This window comes from Pholcus phalangioides, unplaced genomic scaffold, assembly GCF_987345545.1.
Source record: "Pholcus phalangioides strain wild (caught in Gottingen) unplaced genomic scaffold, Ppha-v1.0 ptg000018l_1, whole genome shotgun sequence".
Taxonomy (NCBI): Eukaryota; Metazoa; Arthropoda; class Arachnida; order Araneae; family Pholcidae; genus Pholcus; species Pholcus phalangioides.
Genome location: NW_028301611.1, coordinates 4,984,865 through 5,006,842, shown reverse-complemented (window position 1 = coordinate 5,006,842; position 21,978 = coordinate 4,984,865). Strand labels below are relative to the sequence as shown.

At 38.5% G+C, this 21,978-nt stretch overlaps 1 protein-coding gene across 5 annotated transcripts in view; it reads right to left on the bottom strand.

Annotated features, from left to right (window-relative positions):
- Nucleotides 1-21,978, bottom strand: part of LOC149071604 (semaphorin-1A-like) — a 293,307-nt gene that overhangs the window by 162,474 nt on the left and 108,855 nt on the right. For 4 of the 5 annotated variants that reach the window (XM_089247953.1, XM_089247957.1, XM_089247955.1 and 1 more), the window contains exon 1: nucleotides 485-843. The exons of the other annotated variant lie outside the window; for it this stretch is intronic. The gene's annotated coding sequence lies outside the window, so the exon portion shown is untranslated. Of the gene's footprint in view, nucleotides 1-484; nucleotides 844-21,978 lie in introns of those variants that run through there. 5 annotated transcript variants of the gene reach the window in all.

The following is a 21,978-nucleotide window of genomic DNA, read 5'->3' as shown; positions in this document are numbered from 1 at the left end:
AAATAACAACAATCATTCCAAAACATTGTTATCTGGGAAAAAGAAAGAGCAAAAATATACATTTGATCAATTTCCGGAGCATTTCTCGGCCACATGTCCTCACAGACATTTGGGGCAGTATAATCTCAGCCTTAATGGCTACTCGCTCGACAAGGCACTTCCGGACACATCCGGTTCTGTTTCCGACTCATCAGGGTCAGCAATTCAAGACCGATAATTACCATTGTTTATAATTACCCAGCTGTGAAAAAAAATAATTATTAAAGAAGGGCATTTGCCCCACTTCATAACTCCCAAAAATACCCCCAAAATAATAAATACATAACCAGCTGTTTAAAAATAACAATTACCCGCCTGTCAAAACACAAAAATAATTAACAATCGATCAATAAACGGCGATCGGAAATCATCAACAATGGGGCGGGTAGAAAACTGCCGTTACGGTATTGTTACGAATTTAAAAAAAAAAACTATTATTACTCACCGTATTGTTGACGTTACAAATCTGTGTTTTTCAATAATAAGCTGGCAACAATGGCTGATAATCACAGCACGAGAACATCAACACAACGTCGCGAAACAACCAAGGCCATCACCACCAAACAACAATTATTATTATTATTACAACGTCGATATAATCCGCATCGTGTGAGCACTATCTGTTGGAATTGTTGTTCACAACACACACACACCAACAATCAAGTCGATAATGAATGCATTGTTGTAAATTATTTATCCACGAAATACGAGGTATTATTGTATCTTACAAAATAACAGCGTAGGGTGCAAGCACCTCTGCACAACAGTCAGCAAAAGCCTTCTATTACAACACTGTGAATAAGAAAGAAGAGGCTTTCGGGGGTTCAAATGCATAAACATCATTGGTCGATACGAAGTTCATGAGGTGCGATCACTAGCGCCATCTCGTGCTCGGCGTCGGAAATGGATTTCATATCGATCGATTTTTCGAAAGGAAAAGCGAGTGAATGGAGGATAAGATACTGGTACTTCTTCGTAGATGGTGATTGCGTCGCATTTTTGGAACTCGTAATTAATTAATTAGCCAATTCCAATCAACATCTTCATCTCATTAATAAGTACTCGATTTTTTTTTTCAAATTTTTTTGTGAACATCCTATCGGAAAATTTTGGTACTAATTTTGGTTAATGTTTAAATTTTCTCACAATCGGTTTACGTTAATTGTAATGCAGTATGCATGCAGGGCATGAGCGGAGATACGGGAGGGCGTGGGGGGGGGGGCAATGCCCCCCCCAGCGTCCAAGGTGGAGTCGACTGATTTAATGTATATAAGAATTGACATCATCATCGTGCCCCCCCCCCCCCCAGACTTCAAAGTCTATCTCCGCCTATGATGCAGGGTCGCCCTTACCAGACGCGAGACCTGGTCATGGGCTGAGGTAAGGGGAGGGGACATGGCTGAACCGACTGGTCTAATGGATATGCACTATCCATGGGCGGAGATGGGGGGCAACGCCCCCAGCGTCAAAGGTGGAGTCGACTGATCTAATGTATATATGTGTATACGAATTGACATCATCATCATCGTGCCCCCCCCCAGACTTCCAAGTCTATCACCGCCTATGGCAACATCATCATCATCCTGCCTCCCCCCCCAGCCTTTGAATCTGCCTATGGGCGGAGGCGCATTTGTGGTTTTTTGCCGCCCTTCTCCCATTCTAGTATAATTTTCTTGACTACTTTCTCCTCGAATTCGTCATCCTGCGCTATAACACGCTTGTCCTCCCTCCACTCCCGCAAGTACACGCGTGTTTCTAAGTCACACTTTTGGTCACTCCAATGCTCACACCGTTTATAAGTATCTCATTTTGTCATTCATATGCTTGTGCACTGTTTTGGTCACTCACATGCAGGGCCGAGTATCATGGGCCCCCGGGCCAAGTGGTTTATCGGAGGCCCTACCTGGTAAATCCTTGAAAATTTCAACCAGATCTGATTTTTGTGAGGCCCCTCTGCTCTTGAGGGCCCCGGGCCGTGCCCGGGTGGACCCATGCGTTAAGACGGCACTGCTCACATGATGTCACATGCTTTAGACCGATCCCTTGGTTGCTCACTGACGCGGTTCCTTGCTGGGTCGCTCTTCTGGTCATGCACGAGCTTGCACGCGCTTAGATCACTCTCTTGGTGATTTGCTTCTTTCACATTCTTTTGGTCATCGACATGCTTTCAAATGCTCTAGATCAGCGGTTCTCAACCTTTTTTGACTCGCGAAGCCCTTTTCAGTACATAATTTTTATATCGGAGCCCTGTTTGACTCGAGGGCATAAATTATACTTTATGTGTATAATTTTTATGGCGGAACCCCGTAGACCTCTTTTTTTTTCATGTATCTGTCAAAGTCATTTATTTATTTTATTTTCTTTGAGTCGCCGCGGAGCACCGGTTGAGAACCGCTGCTCTAGATCAACCACTGACCTGGTACCTCGTTCTGTAGATCATTCTTTTGGTCATTCACATACTTGCACGCATTCTCGGTCACTGTTTTTGTCATTGACATGATTTCACTCTTTCTAGGTCACGATTTTGGTCACTCACGTGCTTGCAAACTCTCTGGGCCACTTTTTTTTGGTCACTCACTGACCTAGCCTCTAGCTGTCTGGGCAGGGGTGGTTTTTTTGAAGTTTTAATGAAAACTTTGCCCCCCTTCTACCATTCTATTAATTTTCTTGGCCAATCATTCCTCAAAATTTGCGGCCCTGGGCTATAGCCCGCTATATAAGCACCCCTACGTAAATACGCCGCTGCCTATTGGCCCGGGTTGTCTGGCCACACACACACAACTAAAGGATATCCTACCTTTTTAACTTGGTAAATTGTTTTCTGGGCAGAAATATTATTAAAAATTTTATTTACCCATTGCTTTATTTAAAATTTCTATCACTTATATTTGATTGTGTGTGCTATTCTATGCCAGTTCAAAATTTTACGTATCTTCGATGTTTAATTTTCTACAAATAAAAAAAAAATGCATTGGAAAAAGCTTACATCCATGATAAAACAACATGACATGAACGAAATTGGATAGAAATTGATTCAAAATAATGGAAACTGTGCATTTCATAAAATGACGAAAAATATTTGATATATCCATTCATAAATACTTGCGTTACAAAATTTTTAAAATTTAATTTTGAATACGATTGAGTCAATAAAAAGGATCTCAATCATTTTCGTCATTCTATGAACTGAACAGTTTACTTTATTTTGAATAATTTTTCTATTCAATTATATTTATTTCATGCAATTTTATCATGCGCGCAAGCTGCTTTTATTGCATTTGTTTTTTTGAAAATTTGTGAAAAATTAAGTATTAGATTTATGTACAATTTTGTACTGGAGCATAGGACAGCAAACGCAGTCGAATATGTGTAGTAAAATTTTGAAATAAATCAATGGATAAAATAATATTTTTGAATACTTTTTTTTCTACATAAGGAAGATTTTTAACTTGTTAAAATGTAGGAGATCTCGTTTCAATGTAAATTTATTCAAAAATTGACGGAAATTCAGCACTGAAGGTAATTTTGAACTGACGACAACAAATATTCACAAAACTAATGAAAATTTCAGACTTCATGTGAATTCAAACTAATTTAAAGGTGTAATTCCAGCACCGATAAAAATTCAGAATTAATGAAAAAAAATTATTCAAAATCCAAAATTGATAAATTATAAATTCGGAATTAACGGAAATGATAATTCCAGAGTTGATGAAAATTTAGAAATAACGGAAGAAAAAAATGCAGAATTGACGAAAGAAAAAAAAATCCATAATTTATGAAAATTTGAAATTAACGGAAGAATTGAATTCCAGAATTCATGAAAATCTAGAATTTACGGAAGAAATGAATTAAAAAATTGATGAAAATTTCAAATTAACGGAAGTGATAGTTCCAGAATTGATGAAAATTTAAAATTAACAAAAGTGGCAATTCCAGAATTGATGAAAATTTCAAATTAACGGAGGAAATGAATTCCTGAATTGACGAAAATCTAGAATTAACGGAAGAAATGAATTACAGAATTGATGAAAATCTAGAATTAACGGAAGTGGTAATTCCAGAATTGACGAAAATCTAGAATTAACGGAAGAAATGAATTACAGAATTGATGAAAATCTAGAATTAACGGAAGTGGTAATTCCAGAATTGATGAAAATCTAGAATTAACGGAAGAATTGAATTCCAGAATTGATGAAAATTTAAAGTTATCGTAAGTGGTAATTCCAGAATGGATGAAAATTCAGAAATAACGTAAGAAATAATTGCAGAACTGGCGAAAATTTAAGATTATTGTGAGAAATAATTTCAGAATTGGTGAAAGCCTCAAATAATTTATGGTGAGTGCTGGGCTCCACGCTTTGTGGAGCCTGGTGTGACCATACCAGTCTCATAATCCCAAGGGCTGCACTGGCAGTATAAGCTTGAGGGCATGGGCGAAAAAAAAATATTTTGCCCACAGTCAAATATTTTGCACTGCATGGCACGTGCAGGGCTGTCTTGATTGGTTCTAGGAATAAAGTGGATTTTTCAGAACCCCAGTTCAGAAAGTGAAACTGAAAATGCCAATTTTCCACACAAATTTTAGTTCGGAATAAGGTAGGTAATCTCATTACTTTCATAAATACTGAGAAAAATAATTCAGAAAAAATAAGAAAGAAGCTCAGAATATAATTCAAATCTAGAATTATCGGTATCCCAAGTTGATGAAATTCATAATTGATGAAATAAATAAAAATAAAAATATTAATAAAGAGATAAATATCTCAATAAGAGTCCAATGGTATCTTCATGGGGAAGACGCCCTCCAATCTTGACAATGATTTTGGGAGGTGGACGTCTCCCTCCCAAAATTACTGGATGATTTTTATTCATCCATAATATTTTTTGTTAATTTTTCATTACAATGTTCCATGCTCTGTCATTGGCGATATTACGTTTTCCCCTTAAATTCTTCTATACTTAGTTGGGAAAGGATCCCCAAAAAATGCTCAAGTCTCAGGGCCCCCCCAGAACTCATCCTGGCGCTTTTCATGGGCCATCCTCGGAAGCATTTTCAGTTAAACTCACGAAAATCCAGCCAAGAAATCGAGATATATTAGGTGGGTACATGCATGCATACACCGTATAATCAGCTCTCTCTCTCTCTCTCTCTCTCTCAGTATACGATGAAATGCCGTTTCCCAGGAAACAGGAGCAAAGACCACTTGCGAAATAGAGAAGTTTCCAGAAGGGATAAATGAGCGACACCCCCCCCCCCTCCACACACACCAGCCGCCCTTCTCATGGAAAAGGCATCTCAGAAGACTCTATATGTGGCTCTCCTTCATTATCAGGAAGACGTACGTGCAATCCATGGCCGGATGGAAAATCGCTGGAGTGCCAGCAGCAGCATACATACACAGTGCCCTATAACCATGAAAAGCTCATCCATCCTACTCGGTATTGGTTAATGCAGTTCCTTCATCTACATTGTGGTATAGAAAGGGAAGTAGATTGGTTTAGTATAGGAGGGCGCAGTAAAATCTGCGCAGATGCAATTCCTCTCGGTAGTGTGATTAAAATGCAGGGATCTTTATTCGGTCAATATTGTTGGAAGAATGGATTTAACTCGAAAAGCTAACGTTAAAACCCATTCATTATCCTTTCTCTAATTGAAGAGCGGCTGCCTCACATGTATCTGTTGTGAGCATCCTCAGCCGGAGTCCCTCAGTGAATTTCTGGCTGAATTGAGAGGGGGGGGGGGGATAGAGGCACTTATACTTGCCCACAACGGGTGAAGAATCCAATTGGTGCTATGGGGAAAAGCGTTTATATATTGGAGTTGGAAACCAAATCGACTAACTGAATGAAGGAGGAAAGTTGTTGTGAAGGAGTTCCAAAACAACTTATCAGTGTGGCCTCTTCCATTCACTCCATGAGGGGTATTAATCGAATTGGGAAGAGCGATAGAATCATACTTCAGGGATTGGAGTACTTGTTGATAACCCCCAACAATGACTTCAGATAGTGTGTGTGTGTGGTGCTATCTATAATCTTTGAGACCAGTATATTAATTGAGTAATTATGGAGAATAAGGTATTGAATTATTTTGGGGGGGATGAAGTTGGATTCACTGCCAACTTTGGCTCTATATAATACATTTGTACAGGCCAACCCAGAACTCTACGGATAAGATATCAGAATGATAGCACATGTGGAGGCAAACAATTGTTCCAAGGGTCGCAAATAACTTTTTTGGTCAGCGCGTGTTCACATTCGATTTAAGTCAAAAGTAAAAAAGGGAGCCTAAAAAGGGAAAAAAGATCATCAAGTAACCCTGGGAATTTAGGAGGGAAAATATTTCTTTCACTTTCGTTAGAGAAATAAAAGGTTAATATTGTTCCGGATATAATGTCTCTCACAAGCACTCGAGATGGCAAAGCACGAAGCACTTTCAAGGACCACACATATTTATTTTACGGAACAGCTATTTACACGTATTCACAGGCAGCGATTTGACGAAACACGCTAAACAGAGAACGGCTTCTCTCATGTACAAAAACGTACGGGGGATCTCGTCTTCAATAAAACTCATCAAAACTGCTTATAGTTCCGCCCTGGCGGCGCCACTATACAGCGAAAAGGTTCCAGAACACTCTCTTCGATTCTCGCGATATCTTTACATTTCTCTTGGCACTAAGACGTCGCCAAATCATCGAGCTGACACCAGACTTGCCAAGTTTGTCACTGATTTAGCGAGACATACAGAGAAATGCATTAATGGCTATTTACAGGCGGAAAATGACATAATAAATGATAAATAAGGACCATTTACACAATTTTCGTAACAATATATTTCTCCTCGGTAACTGCCTGTGATTCGAAGGAAAATATTTACCTGCCGCTTGTCGTGATGTGAATGGTTGCCATACTTTTGCGACTTTCCTATCTCTTTTCCTAGGAAAGTAGCAAATGACTTTTCTTCTTATACACTTATAATTTAGGAAGCGTCTCGCTGCAGTGTTGTGCAGGTTAAGCATTGTCAGAACGATTGATTGGCGCGTGCTTTTTCTGGCGACTGTTGGTTGGCGCCAACATAGTTCTTGGCGACGTTTAATATAATGGATATACTTAATTCTACAAAGGTTCGACATCTATCTACAATTGGCAACAGTGGTTAGAGCGAAACGCACAAACTCAGCTGAGGTTTTTTTCCTCAATACCTTTACAAATACAACGCCACAACAGGCAAATTGCCCAACGAGGTGGCTGACTTAAGAACATCATGGATCCCCGAGCCATTTTTTATTTTTTTTTGGAGTCCCTACCTAGTACTGCTACACCACACATGCACCCCCCCCCCGCGGAACCCCCCACGAATCGGTACATGCGGGAATGTGCGTGTACGTGTAGTGCAACCTGACGTAAAGTTTGTTTCGGTGTAATGCTTGTTATGTGTAGTGCTGTCATCTGCCCCCAGTTTTTCTAACTATGAGTGAAGTGTTATGGTTGAATGATTTACCGTTGTAGGACTGTTGCTCTCTGTGGCGAGACTTTTTAACGGGGAGATCGGCTCGCATTTGCGCCTTGAAGTTGGGAACCACAGAAAACCAACTTCAGCCGACCACCACTGTGGGGTTCGAACCCGGATCCTCGCATCACGAGTCCGGCACTATAACCACTCGACCACCACAGCGGCTTTGTTTTCTAATGTGTGTGTGTGACCTTGAATTTATTTTTATTTGAATAAAATTCAGTTTTTTTAAACCGTTGCACAGGTTAAATGTGATTAATTTACATCACCAATCACCAAATGCATTCCGGTTGTGGTGAAAACAGAGACAATATTTCCAGGTATGGGGACTTTTATCGGTCCCAGGAGCGAAGCGATGTCGGAAACAGCGAGCGGCGAAGCGGAGTTCGACCTACAGGTGTATTTACTGATAAAGTAGTCGAGAATAGCGATCGTTTGGCGATAAGTTGCCAAGTGTTACAGCCAGAGACAAACTCGCACATGCGCGTTCTGCCTGCACAATACTGCTGCGAGACACTCGTATAATTTAAGCCACTGACGTCAAAAAATTGAGAGAGAAAGAGGGGGGAGAGAGAGGTAGAGAGAGAGAAAAAAAATATATACATAGTAAACCTAGAATAAAAGGGAAAAATATTTTTTATACACTATGTGTGTTGGAAAGACTTTTGAGAGGGAAAAGAACAAAATTTTTTCCCTCCGTAATTGCCCTTGACTGACGAACCTTCCCCCCCCCCCCACTCTCAGGCCGTGTCATTCTTAACAAAATTCTTGGTCATTCTTGGCTTTGGGAGTGGGAGCAAGACTGCCATAATTTGGCGACCTATGAAGTGACAGCATTCACGTATCTCTCGAATAAATGGGATGGGACCCTCTTTGTTCCACTGCAAAAAAAAAAAAAAAAAAATTCTCGATATGTACTATCATCCCTTACATTTTAGCGGTAGAGTTCTGGGACACCATTGGTGTAGGCAGGCTTTTCTCATGATAAGTAGATATTGTTGCTCTGAAAATTTTAATGTAAAGTATTTCGCTTAAATATTTCGGTACAATTTCGATTTCAAACTGAGACCATTTTTTCCCGTCCGTAGGGGAATTTTATTTTCGTACTATGGTTAGATGACCGACTGGTCGTCGAATAAAATGACAACGAACGCCAACTATCCAACAGATAGGTTTTAATAACATAGACATCGAATACGAAAAAACACATCTACAGAATTGGTTTATATAGAGCAGTGATTCCCAACGTGGGCGTTAACGCTCCCTTGGGGGCGATGGAAAGTTCTAGAGGGGCTGTAGAAGCTACGAGTATAACATAGGATCCTATGGGTTAGATTGCGTTGGGGGGCGATGTGAGAAAACAATTTCTGAAGAAGGGGGCGTTGGGACAAAAAGGTTGGGAAACTGTGATATAGAGCATAGTTTCCTAACCTTTTTTGTCCCATCGCCCCCCCCCCCCTTTTCAGAAATATTTTTCTCCCACCGCCCCCCAACGCAATCTAAGCCATAGGATCCAATGTTATACCCGTAGCTTCTACCGCCCCCCTGAAACTTTCCATCGCCCCCAACGGGGCGTTAACACGCACGTTGGGAATCACTGATACAGAGCATAGTTTCCCACAGTTTTTTGTCCCATCGCCCTTCCTTCATCTTCCCCCAACGCAATCTAACCCATAGGATCCTATATTATACCCGTAGCTTCTACCCCCCCCCCCCCAAGAGGGTGTTAACGCCCACGTTGGGAATCACTGATATAGAGCCAAGAGGCACAGAATTTGCCGCCAACAACCAATTTACGCCAAAAAAAAAGGTAGAATTCCTATTTTCCTCTTAGCAACAAAATAGACCCTGTGTAAATGCTTTCCGAAGTCAAATCCGGTTAAATGGAGAACAAAAAACATATCTTTTTCACCTTAAGGAAGACAGATGGCGCTGTAGTTTAAAAAAAAATCACTGAAATTATTATATCTCTCTTCTAATTTAATTTAAAATTCCCCATTTATTCTCACAATCGACTTCTAAAAATTATTTTTTAAACGAAAAAGAACTTTTAAAATTTTTCTTTTTTATATGAGAAGAAGAAGAAAAAAAACCTAAAACATTATCTTTTTTCCATTAAAAAAAAAAAAATTGCAATTTTGTGCAACTCGATTTTCTTTTTTTTCCTCACTTTTTCGCTAGAAATTCCCGTTTTTTTTTTGTGTTTATATATATATACATATACATTTTTTTTTTTGTCCCGGAATTTCCCATCGTGTTTCTCGCTGTCTTTCGGAGATAAAAATGGGGTTTTTCTGGAAAAGCCGCAAATGTGTGAGCTCCATTAATTTTGGTTCTTCCTGTCCAGCGTTTAGCAACAAAACGAATAGCTTATATATTTTTTTTCCCTCTCCTTCCATCCCTCAACAAAACGGTAGATTTTTCTAACACTTTTCCTCACTCTCTTTTTTTTTTTTTGCCATTTTTATTTCTTTTCTCTCTTCTCCAAACCTCTTATCCCATTTCAACCTCTCTTTCTCCTTTTCCCTTTTTCCTCTCTCCCATTTTTCACTTTTTCCCCCGGACTTTTAAAACCTTTTAGACTCTCAATTCCTGTTGAAGTGAAAGAGAAAGTAGGGGAAAAGAAAAACGGGTCAAGACCTTGTTTTCCGGATATCCAGGTGTGGATTGTGTTCATTGCTTGGTCATTCACCGGGAAGAAAAAAAAATATATTTTTTCTATTTTTTTTCCTCTTATTTTTATCAACATTTTCACTTTCTAGGAATTTCAAAAAGAACTTGCGCGGTTTGATATCTTCACATTTTTTTACTCGGTATAACCCCGATTTAACGGGTTTTTTTTTCTTCTCCAAGTGCGCATTCGTGATTTCTGAGTGCGTCAATTTAACGAATCAAACTGTCGGTCTCGTGCAAATCGTTGAACTAAGAAAATGTGGCCGTTGTTGGAGATAACTCGTGGCCTTATTTAATTAATCGTGGCCGTTAATGGTAACCGTTGTTGAGAGGGGGGGGGTCATTCAAGTATTACGTCAGCGTCGATGGGGTGAGGGGTGAGGGGGGTTTGCGATTTGCTGACTTTTGATGGGGGAGGGGGTGTTTGGATGATGCTTACGTCATCAACTACCCTTAATGAAAATATGAAATATTCTTCATGGCATCTTATTCGGTGCGCCAAAAACGGAAAAAAAAACCCCTTTCGATACTTATTCGGCACCTGAACTAACATTCTACCTATTGATAAGTCCCCCTACAGGGCCACTTTAGTGATCTCTAAATGTTTCACGGATCCTTCAAGTGCTCTGGAAATGTGCCACGCATCACTCAAGTGATCCGTAAATAATCCACGGATCACTTCAGTAATCTGGAAATGTTCCGCGGGTGACTTGAGTGATGTAGAATCACGCTGAGGGCCACTTAAGTGCTCTAAAACTGTGTCACGTGTCACTCAAGGGATCTCTAAATGTGCTACGGATCGTTTAAGTGTTCTGGAACTGTGTCGCGGGATACTTAAGTGATCTTTGAATGTGCCACGGGACCTACTTCAGTGATCTGAAAATGCGCCACGGGTCATTTGAGCGATTTGTAAATGTGCCGCTTAGTGCATTTTTACAAAACTGGGTTTAAGGGGGCAAGCCACATCAGATAACCTTCAGGGCCACATTTGATCCGCGGGTCAATTGTTTACCATACATGGCTTAAAGGGTGGGTCGCAATGTATTCTGAAAGAGAGATTTTGAGTTCTTACCGTTCAAATTGCACTTAAATTAACATAAATTGATTATAATAACAGATAAAGGTATTCTCTTTCGAAATTTTAATTTTTTTTAAAATATTTTTTGCATTAAATTTTTTTTTCGTCTGGGGGAAGCACACGATCCCCCTATGCTTCCCCCTCCCGAGGGCGTTTTTGATCCCACCAATATGCGTTAGGAGATAGGGGGCAGTGTTGACGAAATTTTGCTGACAAGTGGGGGTGGGGGGTCAAAAATGGCTAAACTTTGCTGACGTAACACTTGAACGATAACTTGAGGTGACGACTTATCGAGGTTTTACTGTATATATAGATATTGGCCACCTTTTCTATATTTTTAATTTCATTCAAACAACAATGTGTAGGATTCTAGATACGAGAAATGCAACCGGTTTTGGCAAAAAAAAGGGAAAGTATTTCATGATAGAAGATTCTGTAATCCCTTTGTTAACGGAGGTGCATTTTTTATGACGATCGTACTTGTTTTCCGATACAATCAGCAATTTTTGTTGTTGTTTAATTTTAATGTGACAGAATTTTGAATTGGTGCTTACCTGAACACCCACGTTTGTTAAGCAGCATGGTATTCAAGGACTCCTTGGTCTATGACAGTCCCATCATTTCAACTTTTTCCGGGGGTGGGGAGGAAGCAAAGAATATATACTCAATATATGTATATGTATGTCACTGATAAAGCCCGAAATTGGCCAATGTCCGAAATTCACACATTGACCGGCCAGTTTGCGAAGTGGCCGGTGATCCCTGGCCAAAGTCCGATAACAAAAGGCATGATTCGGAATCATCTTCCAGTTGGTTTATTTTTCGTGATAATTATGTTCACGTTAGTTATGGCAACCTATCAAACCGCAGTCACGATGCGGTAGTAATTTTTTCCCTCCAAAATTTGACGGGGAAAAATACGTTATGTGTTTACATAATTATTTTTTATAGTTTTTCTCTATAATTTCCCTTTTTTTTTCCCTTCGTCACATGGAGCTAATCCAATACAGCTGCTATATATAGATATGTATCATACGTTGTAGATTAAAAAAATATATATTTGGCTCCAACTGGGCTGTTTTGCATCAGCACATCAAGCTTTGGCCAGGGATTTTCGACCACTTCGCGAAATGGCCGGTCAAAGTCCGAATCATTTCTGCAATTCGAACTTCGACCAAAATTCTTGGTCGATTCACGAAGTGGCCGGCCCGATCACGTACTGGCCGCACTCGTAGTAGTATTTGGTAGTCCAAGTCCTATCAGACACTCTATTGGCCCTCCCCAACTACTTTTCATGGCTCCCCCCTTTCACCTAATTTTCACCATTGGGCCACCTTAGAATATCCCAGGGTCGCAAGAGAACCATTAACCAACCTCAGCCCAGATTGAGAACCACTGATTTATATACAATAGAGTTTAAACGTCCAAATCCGAGGTTTTTTTTTTAAATTATGCATCGAACTGAATATTCATCGAATTAACTTTTTCAAAGTAGCGCAAAAAAGGCTAAAACAGTTCTCTTTATTGTTTGGAAAAACGTAGTCATTGTTAGCAAGCATGTAGAAATCCATTGTTGTAGGGGAGGGGGCTTTCTTTTTAAACTTTATTTCTGAGACTGATTTGAAGTTTTTAAAATGGCCTATTCACGTTGGATCTGATCTTGTTTGAAGTTTACGAAATTCCTAAAAGCCCCTGAAAGACATTTTCTTTCAGGGCTTTAAGATTGGTAAGCTTATAAAAGAATTTACTGATAAATCCAATGGCTCTTATCGTCCGTAACACACGAGAAGAGCTCCTTGAAAATTTTTAAGAGTAAAAAATCTTACACAATATGAAATCTCGTTAATTCTGACTTATAGAATAAAATAGTTGTCCGGAATAACACAGGTCTAGTGCGCGTAGTTTTTATACAATGGGCCCTGCCTAGATAGATGTGGATTTCGAAACCTTACTGGGAAAGTTACTAGGCAACGTTACTCGACCATATACAAATGGGTCGCAGCCTACACCTGGGTCGTACGAATCTTCTTACAGCCGAAGGTTTTGAAGCTATTGGGTTCCCAACAAAAACTTGATTCGCAGGGGCTTGGGTCATACCAACCCGGTTACAGCCAGATTCTTGAGCAATGAGTCATGACTTAAACTTGAATCGCAGAGGCTGCTGCGATGGGTCGGGCAAATTTCTGAACCGCCAAGGACTTTCGAGCCATGGGTCACGACTCAAACTTGATTCATGGGGGCTTCCAGGGGGAGTCGTACATACACGCTTACAGGCAGACTCTGGAGCTATGCGTCACTCATGACTCAAACTTGAATCGTAGAGGCTTCCGGGATGTGTCGTACAAGCTCGCTTACAGCCAGATTCTGGAGCAATGGGCCACACGAGTCAAACTTGAATCGCAGATGCTACCGAAATGGGTCGGACAAATTTCCGAACTGTCAGGGGTTCTTGAGCTTTAGGTCATGACTCAAATTTGACTGTCGGGGGCTTCCGAGATGGGTATTACAAATCCACTTACAGTCAAGGATTCAAGAGCTATGGGTTCCGACTTAAACTTGGTTCGCAGGGGCTCCCTACCCAGATAAGTCGTACGAATCCATTTAGAGTTCTGTTATAACTGCACTCGCTTCACTTATTTCTAAACACAGTCTCACGGATCGCGAAGCTGATCTTGTTGATTTTGGGTAGCAGCTGAAAAATATCAAGAAACCCCGAGTTACACCAAAGATTCCCATACTTTTTGTGTTCGTGGCAACTCTAGGAATTTCAGATATTTCACGGCAACCCAGTAAGATCTCCTGGCAGACTAAAGGTGCCGCGGCACATTGGTTTACAACCACAGAATATAGTTTTATCTCTGGTATATAATTATGACACCATTCGCCAATCTCAGTGCACACTGTTCGGTGATCACTGTGAGTACGGCGTATTTCTCAATATAATTTCAATTCCACGGTAAACTATTTCTGAGGCTATTCAAAGATATTTATTAATTTCCACAGGATTAACTCCATACGATGTGGTTTTTTCCTTTCCTGATGAAAATTATATTAATCGGGATATTAATCAATTTCGCGTCCCGATCCAAGAAAATTTGGCAACGGCTATTGATATTATCTGCCCATTGTAGCGATCCGTCGTTTTTGCATGGTCTCCACCCATCGTGTACATATGTGTGTGTGTGTAAGATGGTGGTGGTTCGAGGTTATGAATAACAGCCAGCCAATGCGGAGGCCGAGTTCATTCGCTTCCTGGTGCACGGTAGCTGTATATTGGTCCTCCGTGTTGCCAATGTATCACCAAAAGGGGGGGGGGGAGAAGAAAGGGGAATGGGCGAAACAACGCCAATTATGCGACGATAATGGCCGTAAAATTGGTCAATCAATCATTATGGAAGAGGGTTTCCAAGTCTAATCTTATGAAATATCACTAAACGAACCATCATCGTTTCTCCATTTTTTTTTTCTCTCTCTCCTATATCCATGGCCATGCTCTTAAAATGATTAGCAAAAAGAGGCGATGGGACCATCGAAGAGTAGATGTTCCATTGAAATGAGGCTCTTTGGAGCTTTTTCTAAGTGTATATATATACATTTCCGATTACTATTTTTTCATAGTTTTTGGCCATTAATATATTTTTTGGGTATTAGCAATGTGATTTTTTTGGATAATTTCAAATGTACATATTTGAGGTATTTTCGTGATTCGATAACCAAAAAAAAAAAATGTTCTAAAGACCTCCATGTGCATTTTGAATGCAATACAGTCGAATCCCGTTGTAACGAACTCCAAGGAGACCGGAGAAGTCTCCTCGTTATAACGAAATTTCGTTAAAAAGGAATTCGAGGTTTTTGCATTCTTCCTATGTCAACTTATCTGGGGGGATAAGAAATGTGTTCGTTAAAACGAGATTTGACTGTATAATTCGGTGTAGTTTCTAACTTATGCAGTAGAACCTCTAGATATAACGGACACCTTTCTTTCTTTCTTTCAAACCGAGCACAACTCAGGTATATCACCATCTATGGGCGATTTTTACTACCTAGTGAGTTTTGCCGGAAGTGTAACTGTGTGTGTACCTTACAGTCTGAGTGCGCATGTAGTGTTGTGCTTGATTTTTCAGTGCCGCCATCTATATTTCAGAAGTGAAGTGAGTGATGTGTTATGATTGAATATTACATTTGTACTGTTTGTAGGTCTGTTGCAATAACGGACACCAAAGGGACCGAAAAATTTATCCCCGAATAGGGAGGTACAGTGAAAACTCGTTTATCTGAATTTCACGACGTTTAGCTTCGGTTGCAATTGGCTCTTATAAATTTTAATGTTAAAATGTATATGTTGCTGTGTGTGTGTGTAAAACTGAACACCGGTGCAATGGTTATGCATAATCACCAATTGTGCCGATAAAGAAAGTTTGAATTAAATTTCACTATATTTGTCACTTTTACTTGCGATTATGCATGATTTCCAAATAAAAATGGAAAGTTTTGATGTGAATATAGAAAAATTTAAAACTTCTCTTTATTAAACCGATTATTTTCATCCGTACATGATTACGTGCACTACAAGTATTTTGCAATAAATATTGAATCAAATTAAAATAAGTGTAAAGAAGATTTCACGAATTTATTCATTCATTCATAAAACCAACATTGCCATTTGGGATCAGCATCCGGGACCGTAGTTATGTTCAGTTAATCAAGTAATTAATTGACGGATTTTCTGATATTTACCAATGCGAGCTTGGGATTACACATAATCACCGTTGAATATGGTAAATTCTGGATTCATGAATAAAAATTAATAAATTAGAGTTCGAAAAAAATAATTCGAGATTGCTTGATTCTACTGTCCGCTATCGAGATTGTCCGCTAACTGGGAGTGAAATACATTAATGTCCTATTCCACGGGGATCAGAAAAGTGTCCGTTAGGGGAGTTTGCACTGTATTCTGGATTCTTATCTTTTTTTGTTCTTTGGATACCAATATTCTTGCTGATTTCGAAGCGTATTTGAGAAGCCTTTGAGAATTTGATTTAGCGGATATTCATAGGAAGGTTTTTCAACAACTGGCTGATGTGAAGATGAATACAGGAAAGAAAATCGGGGAATCGAACGCACGTCCTTCTTACTTGTCGGGGGAGCTCCTTAGACCACTATACAAGTGTTTCTCAACCTTTTTCAGCCCATGGCCCGATTTGGACCATATTTCCTACTCTTGGCTCCCCAGTCTTATCGAGTTCCCCTTGCCCCTCATCTGAGACCTTTTCTACTTATTGAATCGAATTCAGTCAGAACTAAATTTATAACGAACAAAATTTTATGAATATGACCGATCTCTGGAACCCTGGGCCAAGCACAAATGCACATTGAGGGTATTCATTCCACCCAATAGTAGAATTATATGGGAAAAATAGGTCTCTGTAAATGCGGGTTGTATGCATGGCAGTCTCAACAGCATGGGTTCTCTGACATAGTGATGTTCTGGGGGGGGGGGGCCCAAAATTAGCTGGTAGTATAACAGCTTGCATATTTGCTACTTACACTCGAAAATCATAGCACCAGATCTATTTCTTTAGGCCCTATGGAGATGAAGCTTTGGCTGTAAACATATGGATTAAGGTTGCGCTAGTACCATGGACAGCAATGCTAGATTCTGAAAGTAGTGGAATTTTTTTCCGCATTTTTTCACTTGAAAGCTTTATTTCTTCATAGTTCTCTGTGACCCACTTCACCACTTGTCGTGGCTCTACTTTCGTCTACTTTTCACCCGTAGCTCATCCCAGGACCGCAAGGGCCATGGCCACACATCTGAGAATTCTCTTTCCATCTCATTTCCAAAGCCTATGGCCCTAGGTTAAGAAACGCTGTACTATACTACAAATTTTATTACTCCCAGCTCGTAATTTTGAAAATTCTTATCGTAATCGGGGTTTTATAGCTCCGAAATCGAGATTTGTTTTAAAATTTCTACCATTATTAAATTTCGCAACTCAAAATTTGGGATTTTCATGGAGAAATTTGGGAACTTGGGAGCTCCTGGTTTGAGATATTTAAAACTTCTATCTTCATCGAAAAAATTTATACTTTTATCATTATTAGAATTTTACAACTACTAGCTAAAAATTTTCATAAATCAAATTATAATCGACTTTTCTACAGCTCCAAACTCGAGATTTTTGAAACTGCTATCATTACCAGACATTTACAACTTCTGGTTTGAAATTTAAACAACAATCGGATGCTTACAAAACGAAAGCTTACAATTTTTCAAAAATCCTATCATAATTGGATTTTTACAACTTCTAGCTTGTGAGAGGTACAAAATACTGCCAGTATCGGATTTTTACAACTCTTTTCTTCAGATTTACGCACCTCACTCTGCTCCGGGTTTTTAAAATTTCCATAATTATATGATTTTTCAATTCATGCCTGAGGAATAGAATCGCAATGTAACGAAAAGCTATCGAGAAACGAGCTCTACAACAGAACTTTCTTCAAGAAACAATTACGTAAATGACAGTACTTTCCTCCAGTATAATAAAGAAAGCACGTACAAGAGGACAAGCACCACACAAGATGCCATCTCAGACGCATCTTTCACGAAACCATTCTCGACACCGATGGAGTAAATGCAAGGAAAAAAAAAAACAAAATTATTTCCTTGGGAATTTCTCAGACATTCAGCCAACTCTGATTACTTCATCCAAAAGAAAATAAACAAAAAAACAAACAAACTATTCCTTTATCCCGAAGAAAAACCCATGAATTATTCATAAGAAGAACGTAAACCTAAATAGCAATAATTTATTAGCCAAAGCATTTTTACCGGAATGAATAGCCTCTCTTTCCCAATTTTTTCGCAGAGAGAAATAACAAAAAAAAGAAAACAAATAATAATAATAATAATAACAATAATGATAATTATGATAACAAAAAAAAAAAATGTAAATTCCAATCGAGTCGATTCGATTTAGGAGATAAATAGAAAAAGACAACAACTCAATTCTTTATTGAGAGAGAGAGGAAAAGAGATTCTCTCTCTCTCCATCGACGTCGCTTATTGCATTAATTAGAAGATAGAGAGAGATAATTCTTTTCCAGGAATGAATCCTGGGAGTTTTCCTGGAGGATAGGGGAGGATTCCTCTTTTCCAACTCTCGATCCGTATTGAAACAAGGCGGATCTTGTAAATATATGTGAAAAGGACACACACATACTGTTTTAAGAGGAGGAAACTAACATTTGTATGATTTATATCTCACCTGTAATTAACGTTTCATTGCGAACAATCTTTGTTTCGTTTCGGGAGGAAAGAGACAGAGGAATGCATGGTAATAAATTTTTAGTAGATAAACATATACAAAGGCAACCCTTAGAATCGTCCCAACGCGTATATAATGGATTGTTGCGATGATGAGGAATTTGTTCACGTCATTATATTCATTTTGAATAGGTTTCTGTCGTTTTTTTGAATGATTTATATACTTTTCTAATCAGAAATGTGTGTGTATTGTTTAACTGAACTGCCCGTAAACATTACTAAAACCTTGTTTTGTCGTGGAAAATGGGCTTTTGTGGACAGTATGTTCGTATTAATTGTTTCCATTCCAATAAGGTGGACTCGATTGTGGATGGGTATGATTATCGTGGAGATTAATTATTACGATGATATTAATAGTGATCATGAGAGTCGGCTGTCCGTTATGTAGAAGTAACAAATTTTTGAGGGGTTAGTGTTATGGTTGAACCGTTGAGTTCCGGTGAACAATTGTTTTTATTGACATTAGAATTCCGAATATTAATGTATTTTCAAACTTTCATCAACAATATGATTAGCGTAACTATTTTGCCATAAATTATGCAATTGATAACAATAGTAACAACATTCAACGGTTCTTTTGTTAATATTTTCATTAGTAACGTTAGCGTGTATATCAAAAATTCTTTCGTAGAAGATTGTCTAACAATATTAAAAATTCTTTACTAAAAAATGCAACTAACAATTACGGTGTTACTTTCAGAAATTCTCTCTGGAACAATACGCTGTTGGTTGTTAATGAGAACGTAACGTATGTAAGCTGTAAAACACTATATCTCGACGATATAGTGTAACTTTAAAAAAATATATAACAAACTTTTAACAACAGCGTAATTTTCATAAATTCTTTCTTGAACAAAAATTTCATAAATAATCTCCTTAAGGGGCATCTAGGAAACAGGTATTTTCTGGATTTTATGCTTTTAAAATCTCGGAAGATAAACTCGGAAAGAAAAGTATCTGGACTAAACCGGGACTCGAAAACCATGTCTTCTTGCATTACGGGCAAGTGTACTACTATCTAAACCACTGGATACACGACCCTGCCTTTCTTATTTTGTGCACTGTGGCGTGAGGCGCTGAAATAACGGCAGTAGTCTTTCTTAACTTCAGAAAATGATCCAGGTGGGACGGCAGAGATAGATGGCTTTTTCTCAGCACAATATTTTAAGGAAGCATGTATTCTCTGGATTTTATACCACGTGGGAATAAACTTCAGCGCCTCACGCCACAGTGCGTGAAATAAGGAAGGCAGGGTCGTATCTCCAGTGGTGTAGATGGCGGCATGCATGCCCGGAATAAAAGGAAGCCTGGGTTAGAGTCCCGGCGGAGACCAGATCACTTTCCTTTCCGAGTTTATCTCGACATAAAATCGTTAACTAAAGCGTATACTTAAAAAAATTATCTGCTAAACAAACTATAACTAATGATACATTGTTTGGAACCGTACCTTTTGAAATTTCTCTTCCAAACAATGCGTCATGAAGTATAGCGTATCATTCAGAAATAATTTTCCAAACACAGTGCAATTACTATCAAGCATCTTTAAAAAAAAAAATTATTTTCCAAACAATTCATCACTAAGTACAACTTATATCTTTCTTGAATAGTTCTATAAATAATGCATCACTAACTATATAGCGTATCTTTCAAAAATTCTTTTCCAAACAATGCATCCCTAACACTATAGTGTATATCCAAAAACATTTCTTCCAAACAAATCATAGTTAGTGATGCGTCGTTTGGAAAAATACGCTATAATCAGTGATCCATTGTTTGGAAAAGAATTTTTGAAAGATACGCTATATAGTTAATGTTCCATTATTTGGGAATGTATCTTTTAAAATTTATCTTGCAAACAATGCGTCATGAACTACAGCATATCTTTCAAAAACTCTTTTCGAAACAATGCAGCATTAAATTAACAATGACATATCTTTCAAAATTCTTTTTCTGACAAATACATTATTTACTGTAACGTATATTCCAAATTTTTTTTTTAAACTATGCATCGTTAACTATATACCAGGATTTTCCACAATTCTTTTTTAAACAATGCATCACCAAGTACAATGTATCGTTCCTAAATAACGCTCCAAACAATGCATCGCTAACTACAGTGTGTATCTAATACCTTTTCTTCTAAACAAACCATAGTTAGTGATGCATCGTTAAGAAAAATACGCTATGGTCAGTTATGTATTGTTTGGAAAGAATTTTTTAGAAAGATACGCTATATAGTTAACGATGCATTGTTTGTGTGGAACCGTATCTTTTAAATTTTCTCTTCCAAACAATGCATCATAAACTGTAGCCCATCTTTCAAAAATTATTTTCTAAAAAATTCATCATGAAAATAGCGTATCTTCCAAAAATTCTTTTGCAAACAATGCATCGCTATGTACTGTAAATTCCCAAAATTTTATTTTCCAAACCATGCATCGTTAACTGCAGCGTATATTTAAAGAAAATTATCTGTTAAAAAAACGACAGTTAGTGATACATCGTATGAGGAATACGCTGTAATCAGAAATGCACTGTTTGAAAGAGAATTTTCAAAAGATACGCTATATAGTTATTGATGCATCGGTCAAAACCATATCCTTTAAAATTTCTCTTCCAAACAATGCTTCACGAACTGTATATCGTATCTTTCAAAAATTCTCTCCTAACGAATAACGTAATTTTCAACAATGTCATCGATAACAGATATCAATATATCCATCAAGTAGACGATAACCAACAACACAAACATCAACGGATTATAACATTATTTTTCGACGACGCTTCCATCCATAACACACAACAATCTCCAGACCAACACACACATAAGTCCGAAACCAAATAACCGTCGAAATTGGCCTAAAGTGCTAAGATGTATGAGAAAACTCTGGCACGAGAAATAGAAAGAGAGGTGTTATCTCGGGATTTCGCGCACCCGGGACGACGTCGATGGAAAGTTATTAAAATAGGAATTTAAATTACCATGACAAAAGCTTATCGTAATTACTAGTCATTTTTCATCCTTGTTTTCGGGTTCATTTTCATGCGGGATTTTCTCCTTTTTTGACGGGAAAAACTCTCTTCACAATTAATGTCTGTTTAGACGATCGAACACAGATTCTCGAGCACAAAACGACCGGCGATAGGTTAATGACTTCCGCAGTATTCCTACAGTATGTATCGGCGTATAATACTGTAACTATTCTCTTTTGCAATCTTCTCTTTGGCTACCATCATGAGCGTTTGCCAAAATTTTGCTCTCTCTCTCTCGTCATATTGCAATTTTTTCTCGTGGAGCTCGCTCGTGTGGTGTGTGTGTGTGTTCTTTATCATGATAATATTCAT